Here is a 19,512-nt window from a genome sequence, read left to right as displayed (position 1 = left end):
AGTAACTTTGCAATCATTCAAATAATCAAAAGTAAGAGTTTCCTATATTTAACATTTAGTCTAAGTCCCCTTCCCTCGAAACACACACACACACACACACACACACACACGTAGCAGCAGAAGGGGTGAACAGACCAAGGTGAATTCCAAAAATAAAACCTTCTACGAGATAATTCTCCTTAGAAACCTTTATTTTCAATTCCAAAGGCTGCTACGAGTGGTTATTTTCGATCAAACAGACCTAGGTGACACACGTGTGTATCACAAAAACATCAGTGCGCAGACAAATTTATTTTTCAAAATAAGCAGAAGGGCCGAACAGACCAAGGTGGATTCCAAATTTAAAAGCTCCCACAGAATAATTCTCCGTGGAAACTTTTATTTTCAGTTCTAAAGGCTGCTACGGGTGGTTATTTTCGATCGAACAGACCTAGGTGAAGAATGTGTGTATCATAAAAATATAGGTGCGCAGACAAATTTGTTTTTTAAAATATTTGGTCGAGACCAACCAGTAATTTTTTTATTATTATAAATTAAAATTATTAGTATATTAAATAATCATGAGTGTCGGAGAACCAGATTCTGCTAGATAAGCACGAGAACGATTGGAAGCAATAAAACAATATCTTCCTGTGAGAGAATCTGTTAAAAGAAAAATACGATTAATTGAGGATGCAAAACATGGATTCAGAGAATTATCGACGGAATTATTTAAACCAGTAACTGAAACCACCGAAAAAGTTTTACTTGGAGATGTTAGAGATCCTGAAGTAAGAAAACGTGGTATTCTTCCGGTATTAAAACAAATTGAAGAACAAACTCGACCTCAGCCTGTATCTGCACCTGTACCTGCGCCTGCACCCGCGCGTGGACTAACGGTTAAACTTAAAACTAAACTTAAAATTGGTCTTAAACCCAGGGCTGGAATTAAACCTAAAGCTGGTAAACCTCAAGCTGAAGCCGAAGAAGAATTTGAGGACGTAGATGATGATGAGGAGAAAGAAGCTGTTGGTGGAGTTCGTGCAATTGAAAAATTTACCGATGATGCTATTGATAAAATAAGATCATTAAAACAATACGAATTTGTTAAATATACCGCAGAAAAATATAATCAGCGAAAAGATATTTTAAAATCTAAATACGCTGATAAATCCGTACCTCGTGAAGCATGGGCGAGATGGATATATTATGTGTATAATAATGTTGATCGTGTCTCTCAATCTGATAGAAGTTATATTAATTTTATCAACGCGGTAAATTCTTATACGTTACAACCTCATCCATTATCATTACCAAAACCTCTACAACGATCTTTATCGCCGGAACATGTTCGTTCACCAATACCTAAGGAAAGAAAATCTCCTCATTTATTATTTACCGATGATGCTCTTGATACTTTTGAAGATCAAGATAAATTAGTTAATATTGCCGCATATAATTATGATAAAAGGGATGAATATCTGGTCCCAGGTAAAGATATAAAATATGATAATTGGGTTCCTTTTTTGTATTTTGCTCATAAAAGATCATCTGTTAATTATAAAGACCCGGAATATAGGAAATTTAAGCAAAATGTAGATAAATTGAGATCTGCAATACTTCGACCAAAATCCCCTTGAAGAAGAATTTCAAGATGCACCAGATAAAACACAAGAAGAAGAAACCCAAGAAGAACCTTATGATTTATTAAGAGATATTTTTCAAGAACAACCAAAAGGTGCCACCGGTAGCGGTTATAATTCTATTTGTCCTGATAGTGTTGTTAACGATGTATCTCGGTTAGAGGTTCTCATTGGAGGAAAACGAGCTGGAAATAACTCACATGAAATAATCAACGAGGCAGCTGGTATCTGTCAGCGATTATTTCGCGGTGGTATCATAGATGTTCACATTTATAGAAATCTCATCGATGAAATTATCGATGACCACAGCGACTAGTTGTTAAATAAAGAATTAATTAAATAAAATTATCGTTCACAAGCATCATCGTAGACCTGTACAGGCTCGAGTAGTAAATGCTCGGTTGCCCATGTACAAATATACACACGGGAATGGACTTGGTGAAGTTTTTAAAGGTTTTGTTACAAGAATAGCTCCTAAAGATGAAGATTTTCTAAAACAATTAGCAATGAAAGCTATGGGAGTAGTTCGTGATAAAGCTGCTGCTGCTGTTGGTAATTTAGCTGGTAAAACTCTTGGTACCCTCAAGGACAAAATATTAAGCTTAGTAGGTAGAAAAAAACAACCCATTGCCGCCCCGGTTAAATTACCTAGCATCGCTGTGATGCCTAGCGACGTTAGTAAGATAATAAATGGTGCAGCAAATCAAAAACTAATAGAATTAGCAAATCAAGAAACAAATAAATTAACAAATCAGGAAGTTAATAAAATAGTCAATCAGGAAGTTAATAAAATAGTAAATCAAGAAATCAAGCAACCAGTAAATACTAGTTTTATATCAGGCAGCGGTCTTCGTTTTAGAAGATAATCTTTATTATAAAATGTTTGCACGGACATCTAACGAAGCATTTGGCATGGATGAACCAATAAGCAAAGATACGTCGGTACGTGATTATCAGTATTATTCATATGACGCGGTGACACCAAATAGCGATAATCGAGTTGAAGTTCAGGTTCATGATACAACCAGATATTTTTTACCATCTGAGGCATTTATTGAGATTGTAGGTGAAATTTTAAAACTCGATAATACCGCCTACGCAAATGGTTTTAAAGTAGGATTTGTCAACAACGGCATTATGGCGTTATTTAAGAGCGCCACATATATGATTGATGGAAGAGAAATTGAGCCAATTACTAATTATGTTGATATTGCTACGATAATTACAGATCTAGCTAGATACTCAGATGATTTTACTAGATCAGATGGTCCTAGTATGATGTTTGCCAAGGATAATGCTAACCACTCTGATCATGTGCAGTATGATATAGGAGTACCAAGAAATGCTACTGACAACGCCGCCGCTGATACTCAGGCAGTGGTTAAAAATATAAATGAAAATTTTAATCTAGGTTTTGCTACACGCAAAGCTATGTTACAAGGTGTTCGCAATAAATTTTCTTGCGCAATTCCATTATCTCATATATTTGGATTTTGCAGAAATTTTAGAAAGGTAATTTTTGGAGCCAAACACACAATTGCTCTCGTTCGAAAAGGTAACAGTGATGAAGCACTTTGGCGAACAGGTGGTGAAGCCGGTAAAGTAGTATCATCTAAAATTACCCTGTGGATGCCAGCAATGACTCCATCAATAATTGAAGAAGGTAAATTACTTTCTTTTATGGATCAAGGTGGTAAATCAGTAATGTCGTGGCTGACAACAACCACTGACTCCCCCGATGTAAATATTAATGGTATTTTTACTTGGCGTATTGCATCACAACAAGGTGTATCTGCACCTAGACACATTTTTATTGTTCTTAATGCCGCTAACAGACATGATCAGTTACATAGTCATATGATATTTGATGCTTTTGAAGCTAGCGAAGTATCATTGCGAAAAAATGGACAACAAGAACCATCTGAAGAAATATCGATAGATTTTGCTCATTATTCAGTAGCTCGTGCATATCATCGCTTGTTAAGTTTTATGGGGCGAGATCAAAATGTTGATACAGGATTACAAATATCACAGTTAGATTTTATAACTCGTTACCCGATCTATTATTTTTCACTAGAACATCTCGATCTGGTAAAACAGTCTGTCGTTGATATACATTTTAAAGCTAGAATTAATACAAATGGACCCGCTAGAGCGGTGATACTTAGTGATAGAACTATGAGGGTATTAGCGGCCGAATCAGAGTTATTGACGCACCGGTAGAAAAAATGTGATCTAAATTTAAATCAACCGTATAGTTATAAAATGCCATACGATCACGTTAGTGTCACTCTGACTCCAGGTCAGATAAAAGAACTTCAGTCAAATATAACAAAAACATGCGGGGTAAAATTAACGTTAAAAAGTGCTCAGATTCAAGGTGGACCAAATAAAATAGCGTTAACTAAAACTCAGCATAAACATTTTACCAAAGCCAAATCAGCAAATACTGGCGTTCACGCTGATCTTAGTCCGAGCGCCATCAAGGACATGGTTAAGGTTGGTGGATTTTTTCCACTGCTGGGATTAATACCAGCATTAATTGCAAAGGTGGCGGCGGCGGCTCCCTTTATAGCAGCAAAGACAGCGGCGGCGGCTCCGTTAATAGAAAAAGGCGCCGTATTAGGTGCGGCCGGGTAGGCAGGCAGCAAACTAGCAGAAAAAATAACAAGAGGGCGATACGGTTAAAACAAAGGACGCGGACTGAGATTGCCAGGAACATATCAACGACGGGGAAAAGGCCTTTATCTACCAGGAACATATCTACGACACGGTCTCGGCCTGAGGCAACCAGGAACATACCTGTGACACCGATGTCAAATTTAGATTTATCTAATGAAGTAAAAAATAAAAAAATAAAATTCTTTAGAGGTGTATTTATGCGAGATCAATTACCGGCCAAACCAAACAGTAACGAAACGGGCATAATAAATCTAGATTCAAGTATTGGCCCGGGGAACTCACTGGGTCGCTTACGCGATAAATCCACGTGAAATTATTTATTTTGACTCATACGGGTTAGCGCCACCGAAAGAATTTTTAAATTATGCAAAACAGTTAAAAATTCCAATTTGGTATTCAACGTTACCAACGCAGACGTTAACTGATCCACCGATATGCGGCGTTGAAACAATTAATGCTCTTGATGCAATATCGAGATCAATCAAACCATATCACAAAGTCGTACTTGATTATACGTCTGATAAAGTAAATCAATCACGATTAAATAATGGTTGACATTTATGGAAGATCTCTAACAAGAGTAAAAAAAACTCCGGTTGATATTGATTTATCTAAGTACGCGACACGCAGACACGCAGTTTGGTCATCTCTGCGTGTCTACCAAGCGTGCGTGCTCAGCTCACTTCTCTACAGCAGCGAAACATGGACCACCTATGCAAGACACGAGAGGAAACTCAACAGCTTCCACCTGAGATGTCTGCGGCGCATTCTGCACATCCAGTGGCAGCACAAATTACCCAACACAGAGGTTCTAGAACGCGCCAACATGAACAGCATGTTCTCCATACTCAGCGAGAGGCGCCTTCGCTGGCTTGGCCATGTCAAGAGAATGGACCCAGGTCGCATTCCCAAGGACCTGTTATATGGGGAGTTAGCAGAAGGTGCACGACCAACTGGACGACCATATCTGCGCTACAAAGATGTTTACAAGAAGGATATGAAGACAGCAAACATCAATGTCAGTGACTGGGAGAGCTGTGCAAACAACCGTTCCAGCTGGCGTCTAGCTGTCAGGCAGGGAGTTTAAAACGCAGAGGAAAAGAGAAGAATAAAGCAAGCTGAAAAGAGAGCTAAAAAGAAGGATAAGCAAAAGCGTACTTTGGAGCTATGCCATCGTCTCCCGTAGACGGACTGATGCCAAGAAGTACGCGAAAAAAGATGACCTTAATAATTTATTAGCGATATCAGGAACAGATCCTGACGAGGTTGTTATTTTTCAGGATCAACATGGAAAATTACAAACAAGTAACATTAAATTAACTGATATAATTAAACGTACCGAGTACAGCGCTCACGTGGATAAATTTACTGGTTTACAAGAAACTGTAAGAAAAATTAATGAAACAGCCGTCGAAGTAAATAAAAAAATATCCGAGATTAACACAAAAATCGCTAACGTCGGAAAAATTGTTGATTTATTTAAGGGAACTAACGCATTAATTCCTGGAATTATTGGTAAAACCAGCTTTATTAAGTTTCCACCGGCAATAACACCACAACAAGTCACCAATATAACATTTACAACCGCGTCAGGATCAGCGACGTGGACACCAGAAAATAATAGTTTTAAATACACGGCGCCGATTACTGGCGTGTATCAGTTATACATATTTTCCTCGGTAAGATTCAGAATAATCGCTGAAAAATATAAATGGCGACATACCAGCGATAGATTTCTTGGATTTTTAAATATTTTAATGAACAAAGACGTCGAAGAAATATTTACGTTAGAACCACCAGAGCGAGCAGCAACAACACCGGCAGATTTTTGGTGGTGTATAGAATTTATCGCTGAGTCACCTCAATTATTTAGTAAATAAAACAATAATGACCGCATCCGATTACCGATATAATCTTGCACGGTCCTGACAGGATTCGCTAAAACTCATCATAGATACGTACGTGACAAAAATAAAAAAATATCAACGTCGATTAGTTGTCATTGACGTAGTTGTTTATTCGGTGAGTGCAGCTGTTGCCGGCGCCGGAATAATATTATCCGCGGTAACAATGATGGCACCGGTCGCTGTCACCATCGCCATCTGTACAACTACGACGCTCGCAGGTGTTCTTAATATTATTGCAAAAAAATATCTTCGTGCACAAGTGAGAAATTATCTTCGTACGTAAATAAACTACACACGGCAACGACGGCGTATTCGAAATTATCGTCGTTGTTGTCGGAGAGTCTCAATGACGGGAATATATCTAATCTTGAATTCTTGTCGATGATAAAAATTTATAACCAAGCCGATATTAAAGCTATAGATATTAATAATGTCAGAGCTGCAACAGATTGTGACGAACACCGCCAAGAACAACAATGATCTCGGCAAGCTCCACTAAACCAGAATTTAGTATTAATTTTCCAATAGCAATTCCCGTCGACGAAATAGCGTTATCACAGTTGCGCGTTTATTACAGTTGGCCCAGTATTAGATCTAAATCATTTGGTGGCTTATTATCAAATAATTCGTTTGTTTTTTGCTAATAAAAATCGCGCAGATGGCACTCCCGATTGGACCATCGTTGGAATACCAACCGGCAGTTATCAGATCGAACAAATCAATGAGGAATTATTACTTAGAATAAAAAATATAACCGGAGAAGAACCGGGTATAAAAATACTTGCACACGAACCAACATTAACTTCAATCATCGAGGTAACCAAGCCGTACGTTGTTGATATATATCAATCCACGATTAGAACAATTCTAGGTTGGCCAGAAGTTAGACCACCAATTCTACCAGAGCCACCAGAACCTATAAAATCTGAGTATGTACCTGATAAAGAAAATTATCATGAAATTATTCCAAATTATAAGCAAATCTTACCTGTGTTGAAAGGAATCGTAGATAGTGATCTTGTTTTTAGAGAAAAAATAATATACTGTGGACTTTTTTAGGTGAGAGAGTAGAAATAAAACCAAATTTTATCAAAGAATAAATTCTATATTTCTCGATTATAACGACATTACAAAACATTTTAAAGAAATCAATGACGAACATATACATCAACGTGTAGTGAGATTATTAAATGCGTAGAAATATTGAATCAACTAGCATCCGACATGGAATATTTTCACACGCGAATGATTCAAGCAGTAATTGATGGACAAATTTCTAAAGAGAGATTTTTAACCGCATACGAGCTGACCGAGGCGACGTTGCCAAATTTTAAATTTTCTATTTATAACGCACCCGAATTAAGAAAATCAGTCAGTGACGCCATTGATGAGTTATTTTCACAATTACACGCCGCATGGAGAAAATCATTACCACCAGCATCTATACTTGCGCATAATAATGATCCATCTGGACAAGGACGACATATTTCGCCAGACGTCGTAAATATAGCGGACGTCATCGCGGTTAATCTTCACGCGGACGTCATCGAAGGCAGCTACAGCACAAACGTGTCAGTGTAAAATCAGGTTCAGCAAGGATTTATTCTTTATTCGTTTTCACCAACAACCCCGCCTGGATCTTTGATTGTGCAAGAACCAATCAATCCAACCTATCTACGGTGTCATAATCGATTATTATCGAGAATTAATTTTAGATTAACCAACCAAGATGGAAATTTACTTGATATGCGCGGAGAAACATTAACTATTAATATGTTGGTAAAATCTTAATCCTGAGAACCTTCGATTCTTGCCAAGGTGAAAAAAAATGACAAAAACATAGATAAAATACAATAAAAATTAGCAAAAATTATATTTTTTTTAATTCTCAGTGGAAATTTATACGATTTTCACAGAAAAATCTAGAATTTATTGTTTTTGATGGGGTATTTGGTAGTTAAAATCAAATAATTTGTATAATTTTACAGAATAATCTGAAATTATCTAGAATTCATTGTTTTTGAGGGGGTATTACCCGTCAAAATCAAACAATTTGTAATTTACCAGTCAAAATTAAATAATTTGTATAATTTTACAAAATAATATAATCTGAGATAAATAATAACAGAATAAATGTTTTTTCAGGTAATTTAACAATTTATTGTTTTTGAGGGGGTATTTACCCGTTAAAGTTAGGAAACTTGTATAATTTTAGAGAATAATCTGAAATTATCTAGAATTTATTGTTTTTTTGGGGGTATTTACCCGTCAAAGTTAAGAAATTTGTGAAAAAATAAATAATTTCAGTAAAAAATGAATAATTTCAGTAAAAAAAATATTTTCAGTAAAATAATAAATAATTTTTAGAATTTGTAAAATTCTTAATTCTTAATTTTCATTTACATTTACCAATGTTTTTAATTGTCCTGCTCGAGTATTAATTACTTTTCTTGATTCATATTCGTCGGATAATTCTGATCTGATCTTTCGACGGCGGTAGATAACGCAACAAAATCTTTAATCTGCATCTCGCTGACAGATGCCAACGACTGATACATCGCTGCTTGAATTTTCTTTATAAATTTATATTCGGCCGGTAGAACGTATCTACCTTCGTGTTTGTTTTGTGCGAGTATCTCAAAGTCGGAGATGATTTTATCGGTATCTAACTCAGAAGATAGTAATTTTTTTTTTGTTTTTTAATTCTTCGATGGCTCAATTACATTATTGATATTTTCTTCATTCATTATAGTAAATATTGTATCTTTAAATATTTTATTTATCTAATAATTTATTTAATTATCTAATATCAGAGGAATATAATAAAATTCGATCCAAATTCCAAATATGTACGAGCATGTTGAGTTGATTATTTTTTCTGCAAGAAATCGCACTGATGCACGATGAATACCAAAATATTTACCAGCGGCATACATTGATTGAAATACCATCTCCTTGTTGGTTTCTAAATTTACTGAATTTACTGCCTTAGATACTCTGCGTCCACCAACATTACCAGATTTTAAATTTTCACTTTGAGTAACTGCTCTCAGATTAGATAATTTATTATTCAATATATCTCCGTCAATATGGTCAATCACAAGTTTATCTTTTATTGGTCCATTAAAACACTCGAAAATGAATCTGTGATGGAAATAATGTTTATTATTTCTGGTATTAAATTTGAGATAGCCAAATTTATCAACAGCACCGACTGTTTTTTTTTTTGTTCTGTAATGCCTGACAACTCCTTCGCAAGATGATTCATAGTCATCAACGATTGGATGTCTTATGAATATTGATTCCATATAGTATTATTATTTGTTTAAATCAATGTTTGCTTGAAAACCTATTAAGATAATCTTCTTCGCATTTGATTATTCTGTCATCAACGTTATTTTTTTTGTCATAGTGTCGCTTAAGTTCTCGATAGCGTTTTCCACCACATTTTATACATAATCGTGTTTTTCCTCGAACACAAACGTGGCATTTTATGCATCTTTGAGGTCCATAATTACCTTCACGGACAGCTTGTATGTGTTCGCCGCAATATTCGTTTCTGATTTATCACAGCAAGTCAACGAACCAACCAATAGTCATTTGCAATGGTTCATTATTATTTAAATAGTTGTCTAAAATATAATATGGAATTATTTGATATTGATGAGGCTGAATACGATATACCTGACGCTGATAAGGCTAAGGAGGAGTTTTTTGACGATGGAGCGGTTCATACTTGGTCAACCTGGAAAACAAATTCCATCGACAATACCATGACGGACGAACGAGCTAAGAAAATAATTGATTATATTCGAACTTATCATAAAAATGAACAGTTTATATTTGGAATAAAATTTATCGCGCAGATGCCTGACGGTGTATGGATTATTCGTGATAAACGCGACCCTGTAATCGGAGGAAAGAAAAATGTTATTTTATACGCGAACAGCCAGCCCGGATTATTAACCGGCATAGATAAACCGTATTATGCTAGATCTTACCCGGTAAGTGCTGTTGTTTATGGAATTTATCGATTAAATAACAAACCAGATGTTGGAAAATTAGCTCCGATGAAAGTTTCTTTGGTGATAAATTGTGTAGCTGAACGAGTAATGGAACATTTGAAAAATACAAAACGTGGATCTGGTTTAACCACGTTAAGGTTAGAAAAAATAAATACCTGGGCGAAGTCGGTTATCAACGGCGCATCAATAATCGACGTTGCTACGTTGTCGGGTAAATTAAAATTACCGATGGTAGTTAAAACATTATCGGGAGAAATTTTATATGATTCCGTGTATAAATCCCGAGGAGCATCTATAGAAATTATTGATCATAATTCTCTCGCGTGGACGTCCACGGTAACAATTTTTCCACGAGACCGTACTGTTAAATGTTATTCTGACAAAAAAGAAAATTCCACAGAGATGTTTAAATTTATTCACAAAATAAGTAAATCTCATCCGGTGTTGGTGTGGTTATTTCGCAGCGAAGAAAATTATGATCAGTTTGTGCGGCCTAACGGTGACGTTTATAGAAATAAATCATTACATGACTCAATGAGCGAATTAGCAAACAAATATTCGGCAAATTCTGAACAATTATTAGTTAATTGTTTTACTGTTCCTTCTGTTGCTGCTCACGCTGCTAGAGAGAAAAATCTTTGGAAACCAACTACGGGTGAATTTCTCAAAGACGTCCAACATAGTTGTATCGAATATGGTCACGGTGGATTATGGAATACGAAATACGACAGCGACAATATGATATCCGTCGACATGGCCGCGTGTTATCCTGGAAGTTTTCTAGGATTAGGTGCGTGCGCTAAATATTTCGCTCAACATGGACATCCTTGCAGTGAGATGACTAGGTGTCAATCAACGGTCCATTACCAGATTTTCCTTTGACGGGATTTGCTCGTGTTGTATCATTCGAATTTGCTGAAAATTTACATAAAATTTGCTACATTTGGTTTGGTAAACATTTTGCAAATCAACGTTGGGTTCATACGGCGCTCCTTCGATATATGCTAGATTCGTCCATGCTGACGTCGTTGATAGTTAGTGAAGCAATTATTTCGTATAAAAACAAACCAAAGTTTGGTTGCCAACTGACCCTGACGAAAAAACCGCTAAAGATTTAGGTAGAAAAATAATTGGTAAATTTACTCAAGATGGCGCGTATCATCACCAACGGCATCATTCTAGGTTATTCATGGACGATGCTGAATTAGATTTTATAATTGCCGATACCACATCGAGGGGTATATTTTGTAACCGAGAAACTATCAACGTTGATGGAGTAAAATTAAGTACCGTAGTTAGTTATCTTGATGGAGAATCACCACAATATACTCATTTAAGATCATCGATGCTTGCATATGTGAGCATTAATTTACTTTCGATGATAAATAAATTTCCCGAGCACGCAGTCAGAGTAGCAACTGATTCATTCTACATCGATGAAAAACACTCATTAATGTTAGAAAATTTAATTTGTGACGGTGCGTGGGGCGCCTGGAGAATAAAAGATGAAAATATTCTTTGTTATTGTGAATCCGCCGAAGTCGCAGATAGTGACGAATATCATCGTGGTAAAAAAACCAGAAATTTCATCAGCGCCATCCGTGCACGATCCAATATCGCGACATAAATTTGTGTATATAAATGGACGTGGTGGTTCAGGAAAAACTACCCGAGCAATAGAATTATTTAAAAATTCAGATTTAGTTGTGTTAACGCCAACTCATAGATTAACAAAAGAGATGAAGCAACGTGGCGTCAATTCCTGTACTTATCATAGCTATTTCAAATACAGCGGCGGCACTTGGACGTCTTCGCGAATGGGTGAAAAATATATCAATAAAACTATAATTATTGATGAAATTTGTACAGTAAATCTAGAAACGTTAAAACTATTTCTCGAGTGGTTGTCGTTGAAAAATACCGCCGTGGTGATGTGCGGTGATCATGGTCAACCAAATCCAATTGACGGCGAATCACCACATAATTGGCTGAAGAATTTTGTTGATTATTACGAAGAAGTTAATACCTATTATAGATCTCTTGATGAATCATTAACTGAGTTTAAGAAATTAATTCGATTACAATCAAATAAAATCCAATTCGACATTATGAGAAAAGTAACTGATGAAACATCAATGAAAGATTTCTTAGATTTGTGGGGACCTGATCACGTTGTAGTTGCGAGTAGAAAAATAGTTCGTGATGATCTTCAGCGACAATTATTTAATTTACAACGTAAAAAATCTCCATTATTGCCGGTGCCGTTGTGCTATCGGCCAGCAGATACTCGACGACAAGATATTGACGTTGATATACCGGGAGGAGAAAAAAGAAATTTAGTATTAAATGACATCATCGCCGTTGATATTAATCTCGTCGAAGATGCGTTAAATGCAGAAAAATCTCCTTGGAAATTGGGTTATGCTATGACAATTCATTCGTCGCAAGGATTAACTATAGATACTTGTGTTTGGATCGTCGACGATCGCATAGAATGGTCAAATTTAGTTTATTTGGCCGTTTCTAGAGTTAGAAAATTATCTCAACTACGACGAATTAGTTATTTAAGCGATTTAGGTGGCAACTGAGTATCAGCAGGAATTACTTGTAATTCTTCGCGAGTAAATCCACGTTGAGGAGATAATGAATCAAGAACATAAATTGCCGGCCTTCCTGTTGACCTTGTTACAGTGGATATTTTATGTGATGTTATGCTCCAAACTGGACCAGTTGCTCTTTTTCTGCCACCTTAGGCTTCACCAGGTTTATATAAATATCTTACGATGATACTACCTAATACCGGCCTAGTTGAAAATTCTCGCCTAATTATCGGTATATTTGTTTTTGTGATTGCCGTAGCTGGTTTCATTTTTATTGTTCGTGTTATTTCATTATTTATTGCGTTAATTACATCTGGTAATCTCGTCACCCACTCCTGAGATCGCTCATCAGAGATAAATTCTCTCGCATACTGATATCCAAATAATCGCTCAGCTAATGTTTTATTAAACCGCTCAACAGTTGCTTGATCTCGGTGAATTCCAGTGTGCCCGCGCCGTATATTTGTATTATTTTTTCATCAGCGATGAAACCACACCAAGAAATTCTCTACCTGGATCAACTTGAAGTAAATTTGGCCAAGTTAGTGGTCCTTGCTGATAAATTCTGTTAAATGCGTTTGCAACCTCGGTAGCTGTCTTAGTTGCTAGCGGCTCTGCTTCTTTATATCTGCTAGCAATATCAACGACCGTTAACACGTATTTGTAAGTTTTTCCATTAACGGTATCATGGGGCAACAACATTATATCAGCCTGATGAACTTCATTAGGTACGCTAACGTCAAAGTGTGCATGCTCAGTTCGTTTAGGCGGAGGAAGATAAATTTGCCAGACAGCTTGATTAGATAACCACGATGCCGCTACGGGATGTTTTACTTTAGCAGCTTTCGCAAGTTTGCTAATCGCTGATTTACCTCGCCAAAATCCTCGAGGAGAATAATAAATTACGTCCATGTTATTTATTACCAGCGCCGAACACTAATTTACCTTTCATTGAACCTTTGACTAACCAAGTAGCTAATTTTTCTTTGAAAGATTTATCAGGAATAGAATTTAGCGCGTGAATTAAATTTACGTCCGCGACGTGCCTCTGTTGTAAATCTCCACTTCGATAAGCAATATCATGAATGAGACACGCAACATCGATGGCATTTACTGGATCTTCGCCTGGTTTTGGATTATCATCGCCGTTAAGTCTAATATCTAAACGAGTACCAGGACCGCAATAATTATATCCAGGTAGATGTTTTTCTTCGGGATATTTTGCCCAGAGGAGACCTGGTAATTTTCCTAATGCTGATGCGATATCACCACCGTGTTTCTTTGGAACAAATCTAAATTTTTTTATTCCACAATTCGCGCACGCATCGGTCATTGCTGGTTTATTATTGCGCGTAACAACTTCAGTTAGTCCTATCGTTGGAGTACGTGATCGACATTTTACACAATATAAATCCATAATATTATTATATCATGAATGTAATTGATTTTTCAGCCACAAAAAATAACGTGAACAAGTTAAGCATCACGCGGCGTTACCAAATTCAATCAGAATGATAGTAATAAGCCCATCAGGATCAGATAAAACTCAATTATTGTTAAATTTGATAATGAGATGGTTAAAATGGGACAAACTATATTTAGTTGCACCATCTGTTGATGATCAGCGATGCTATCAAGTACTGAAGGATTTTAACCAAAACGCATCTGAGATTACCGACAACGTTATTGAATTTACCACCGATATCAATGAAGCACCATCCGTCGAAGATCTTGACGGAGAAATAAATAATTTAGTTGTATACGACGACGTGATGTTAGATAAACAAGCGAATCCAGCTAGGATATTTTCCCGCGGGCGCCATAAAAACACAGACGTTATTTATGTAACAGCGATATACACAAATACCAAAGGTAATTAGAGATAATTGTAACATTTTAGCGGTATTTAACGGCGTTGATACGCACACGCTAAGGAATATTCATCAAACCTGGTGCAACGGCGACATGGATATTGTTAAGTTTAAAAATTATTTTAGTCGTGCTCAGTTAACTCCACATGGATTTATAACGATAAATTTGCATGATCCACGATCACGATATCGAATCGGTATCGACCAAATATTTTAAAAAATAAATTTGTCTTGGCACTGATGTTTTTGTGACACACACGTGCACACCTAGGTCTGTTCGATCGAAAATAACCACCCGTAGCAGCCTTTAGAATTGAAAATAAAGGGCTCAGAAAATAATTATTTCGTAGGAACCTTCAAAGTTGGAATCCACCTTGGTCTGTTCGGCCCTTCTGCTTATTTTGAAAAATAAATTTGTCTGCGTACTGATGTTTTTATGATACACACGTGTGTCACCTAGATCTGTTTGATCGAAAATAACCACCCGTAGCAGCCGTTGGAATTGAAAATAAAGGTTTCTACGGAGAATTATCTCATAGAAGGTTTTATTTTTGGAATTCACCTTGGTCTTTTCACCCCTTCTGCTGCTCACTAGTATAGACAGCAATTATATTTATCGGTGAGAAACAGGGAAAAAAATTGCAAACAGCGATAAACAGGAAGAACAATTAAATCTGGCAGGGATTATTTTATTAAAATATGCCTCTTTAGTTACATCTGATAAAATTCAAGAATGTTCTAAACAAAATATGTTAGCTCGGTATGACAACAGGGAAAATGGAGGCGGCTATTATGCCAGCATAGTTGACATATATGTACGTTTTCGGTAACTTAGTTATCTCCCTCTCGTATTAGGCATTTACTACATTCTGTAGGTAATTAAGCCGCTGGACAAGAAGAAAACCGCTATCCTCACTTATGAATCCGTCTTTGCCAGATAGGCTGTATTTAATTACGTTAATCATAACGCAGTGCTGGGTGCTTTCTAACCCCTCTCACAGTATACTATTCCTATAGGGAAAAGGACTGGGCAAATTCGTATGTATATGGCGACGCAATAAAATCTCTCTCTCCCTCAGTTTCTCCCTCTCTCTCTCTCTCTCGCTCTCTCGCTCTCTCTCTCTCTATTACATATATATATATATATATATATATATATATATATATATATATATATATATATATATATATATATATATATATATATATATGTGTGTGTGTGTGTGTGTGTGTGTGTGTGTGTGTGCACTCCGGTCTATTTAGAAAATAAGAAAATAATTACTATAGCAAAACTGGAAAACCATCATAACACATAATTTTATACAACTATTATTAAATGTTACCAATTTTTTAAAGTAAATAAACAAAGTAAATAAAATAATTAGTACAAATTAAAATACATAAAAATAGCCATTCCTAACATAATATAGCAAGCACACATGTTATGCATATTTGATTTAATTTAATTATTTGTTTGTTAGTTTTAATTTTTAATTTTGTTCCATTACATGATATTGAATGTAATATTGTTTATTGGATTTTACTTATTTTTAGAATTAATTTCAGTTCTGTTTGACCTGACTTTTTTTCCATTGGTAAACACATAATAATAGAAACACTTCATCTTGTTTCTGAACTTGATTCAGAACCAGTGACAGTTTTAGCAAACAACTTTTTTTTATATTTTTTAAATCTTTTTTATTCCTTCTAAAAGTTAGAGTAATTAAGTCAATGTCATACCTGGACTACGTGATATTTATCATGTAACAAACTTCCATTTCTAGAAGGTTGACCCCCATCTGGGCATCTGTTTTGCGTCTTAGTTAGACTTATTACTAATGTTTTGAGAAAGGACAGTCAGTCGTGCCTTAACACTTGAGACGTCAATATGTTTTATGTTGTGTCCAGTTTTGGGCTAATTTTTTTTTTTCCCTTCAAATTATTGAATTTCAAGTGATTGTTTTCCCTGGAAATACTAGTGCTCTAAATTAATTCTTGGACAAGGACATTTATCAAAATTTATACAGAATTCAAAAAATGGAATAATATATTCTGTGATTCAACATGAAAATGTTGACACGTCTACACTTTGAAGGTTACAATAGACGTCACCATCTTCCATTTTGGATTTTATCGGGATTCGAACTCAACTTCATTCGGGACTTTTTATTACTAGGACTTCTATTTTTTATTCTTGAATTATTTTTGGATTTGATTCGTAAAACCGTAAGTTTATTATTTTCTTTTTTCACTTGATATTCTAGGGAAATAAATTATTTGTTAAATTTTTCAAAGCTCGTTGTCTTCACTCTTTTCTGTTACTTTTTGTAACAGCCTAGACTCGTAACACATATGACACACACAGGACATTAGATTGATCCTTGGCCAAGATCACTAAAACTATGGAAAATAATATAGAAACCAGCCGCAAGACCTAGTGTTTGAGTAGGGAAGTAGATGTCATAAAAATATATGGAAAACAAAGGGACCAGCTCCAGGGACCTTGTGAGTGCAACCCACCGTAAGATAATAAAATGCAAATAGCAAAGAACAACCCCGGAACAAAAATAATACATACTTTCTTCTTCCAAATTCTTTTTTGATTTGTTAGAGAAAAACAAACACCTATACTTCGGGGGATACAGAAACACACAAAAGCTTTTAACATTTTCGGGTGGCGGGGGGGGGGGGTCAAAGGCCGACATCTTAACAGAGTTAATAGAATTGAGAAATACCCACAACAAAACAGGATACAGTTCACCGTTTGTAAAAGATCTTTGATAAATGGTCTAGCTGTTGTGGAACGTCATCAGTGGATTATTGATCGGTATGTCTAAAATACGCAATGAAGAAATGGAACACAACGAAAATGAAATAAACAATGGCAATTATTTATTTGTTGTGGGGGGGGTCATTAAAAAATCAAAAGAAGTTTTTAATTATTAGATGCATACATGTCAGTGTGAATTGCAGAACAGAAGATAGAATTAATGTTCAAAACTGACGATAATAATTGTATGAAACGTGTCCTTTTGAGAAAGCACTCAGTTGTATGCAAATGGAAACGTTCACATGAAATAATGTCCATTGCCGAATTGTTTGATAGTATAAAGCTTTTGCGCAATGGAAACAAAGTACGCAGTGGAAATTATTTATTTTATATGTGCCTAATTTGTTTAATTAAGGAAGGTTAACAGAAGGATTTCCTCGTTATATGCATATTTTAAGCTTATTGCATAAAAACAATCCTACTGCTTTTATAAGTCACTTATATTCATCCGATAAGCCTATGAAAGAGGGATGAATTGGCGAAAAGGGAATGGGAGGGAGCGTATTGTGCCGAAAACTGACATTTAATCTTCTGAACTTCGATTCTGAAATACGTGTGATTTATAATGAGTGCGGCCTCGATTTCACTCTATAAATCCCACAATAAGAAAGAATTTTTTTAAAAGTTGTTTACTTCAAAGCATGAATTAGGGTTAAGAACTAGTTTAGCTTTAGACGCAAAGTTTCCATATTAGCGTTTACGAAAACCTCAACTTCATATCTGGAAAATGTGAAATCCAGTAAATAAAATTACGTTACAATAACATGTAAAAGAATAAACAAACAATTAAACTAAATCAAATATAAATTAAATCAAATATACATAAAAAGTGCATGATGAGAGAAATGATATGGTCAGAGCCTTGGTTTTGTATTGTACGCAATTTTTGACGAGGCAAATTATTCTTGGAAGTGGAATGCAAATTGGGGGACCCTTCCTAGGTTTTCGGAAGAAAAACGGCTCTTCGAGCTTCAAGAAAACGAATAATCAAGCTAAGTTTAATAAGCCAATAACCTACTAAGGACAAAGCAAATGTCTGTCAGTATAGGAAAAATTATATATGCACCCCTCTTTCAACATCCTAGTCAGAATTGCCACGGTGCAGACTTCAGGTTCTGACTTCCTTTTTACAGTTCGAATCCTATACCTCAGCACACTTGCGATGTAATACCCACATCTCAGGAGTGACACGGCCGGCAAAAGAATGTATGTCTCTTCCTTTCTGTGAGAGAGTCGGTCCATCAATAAATTAAGCACGATGGAAAAATTACTCAAATAAACTGATTACGATAATGGGCTAAAAAGACCATTGACATTCCCGGTAGTAGTAGTAGTAGTAGTATATCATATGTGTTCATTGACGGAAACGTTCTAATGTGAGTATGCAATATAACTGACAATGGTAATAAACTATGGTATAAAGTTTGACCGTTTATTTATCCATTCACCGAAGTGGGATCATGCTTAAGTTTAAACAGCTCTTCTGCTCATTCTTCAATGAACTTGAAAACAACAAACGTTTAATGAGCCTTTACATCTAACAATTACAAGATAATGAAAATTCGTTTGCAAAGTTTTAATGGATTATTCTAACCTTGTGTAACCATGAACGAATACATGCACAGTTGACAGCATTATCTAATTTACATATAGTTAATCCAGCTACGGCAATCAGTTGCCTAGCGACATGGCATAAACTCACCATTTGTCCTTAAATCATTGGACGATATAGTCATATTACGCAAAATAAAATCCATGGTGGAGAAATTATTACACTGGAACATTCATTTCGATTTGTTTAATTAAATTTGCCCTTATTTCCTTATGTCAAAATTTGGGAGTAGGGCCTATTTGTCCTAGGTAGTGGTCACATCCGCTATTAAAGAAAAGAGGTTCTGTTCCTTACCTTTTGTAATATAGTCTTTGTTTACTGACAATTTTTAATACATCTACTTAATAGGACAATTTTCTTTCA

Source organism: Sinohyriopsis cumingii, chromosome 14 (genome assembly GCF_028554795.1).
Source record: "Sinohyriopsis cumingii isolate HCF-2022 chromosome 14, ASM2855479v2, whole genome shotgun sequence".
Classification (NCBI taxonomy): domain Eukaryota; kingdom Metazoa; phylum Mollusca; class Bivalvia; order Unionida; family Unionidae; genus Sinohyriopsis; species Sinohyriopsis cumingii.
The sequence above is the reverse complement of the archived record's forward strand: the minus strand, read 5'-3'. Positions refer to the sequence as shown.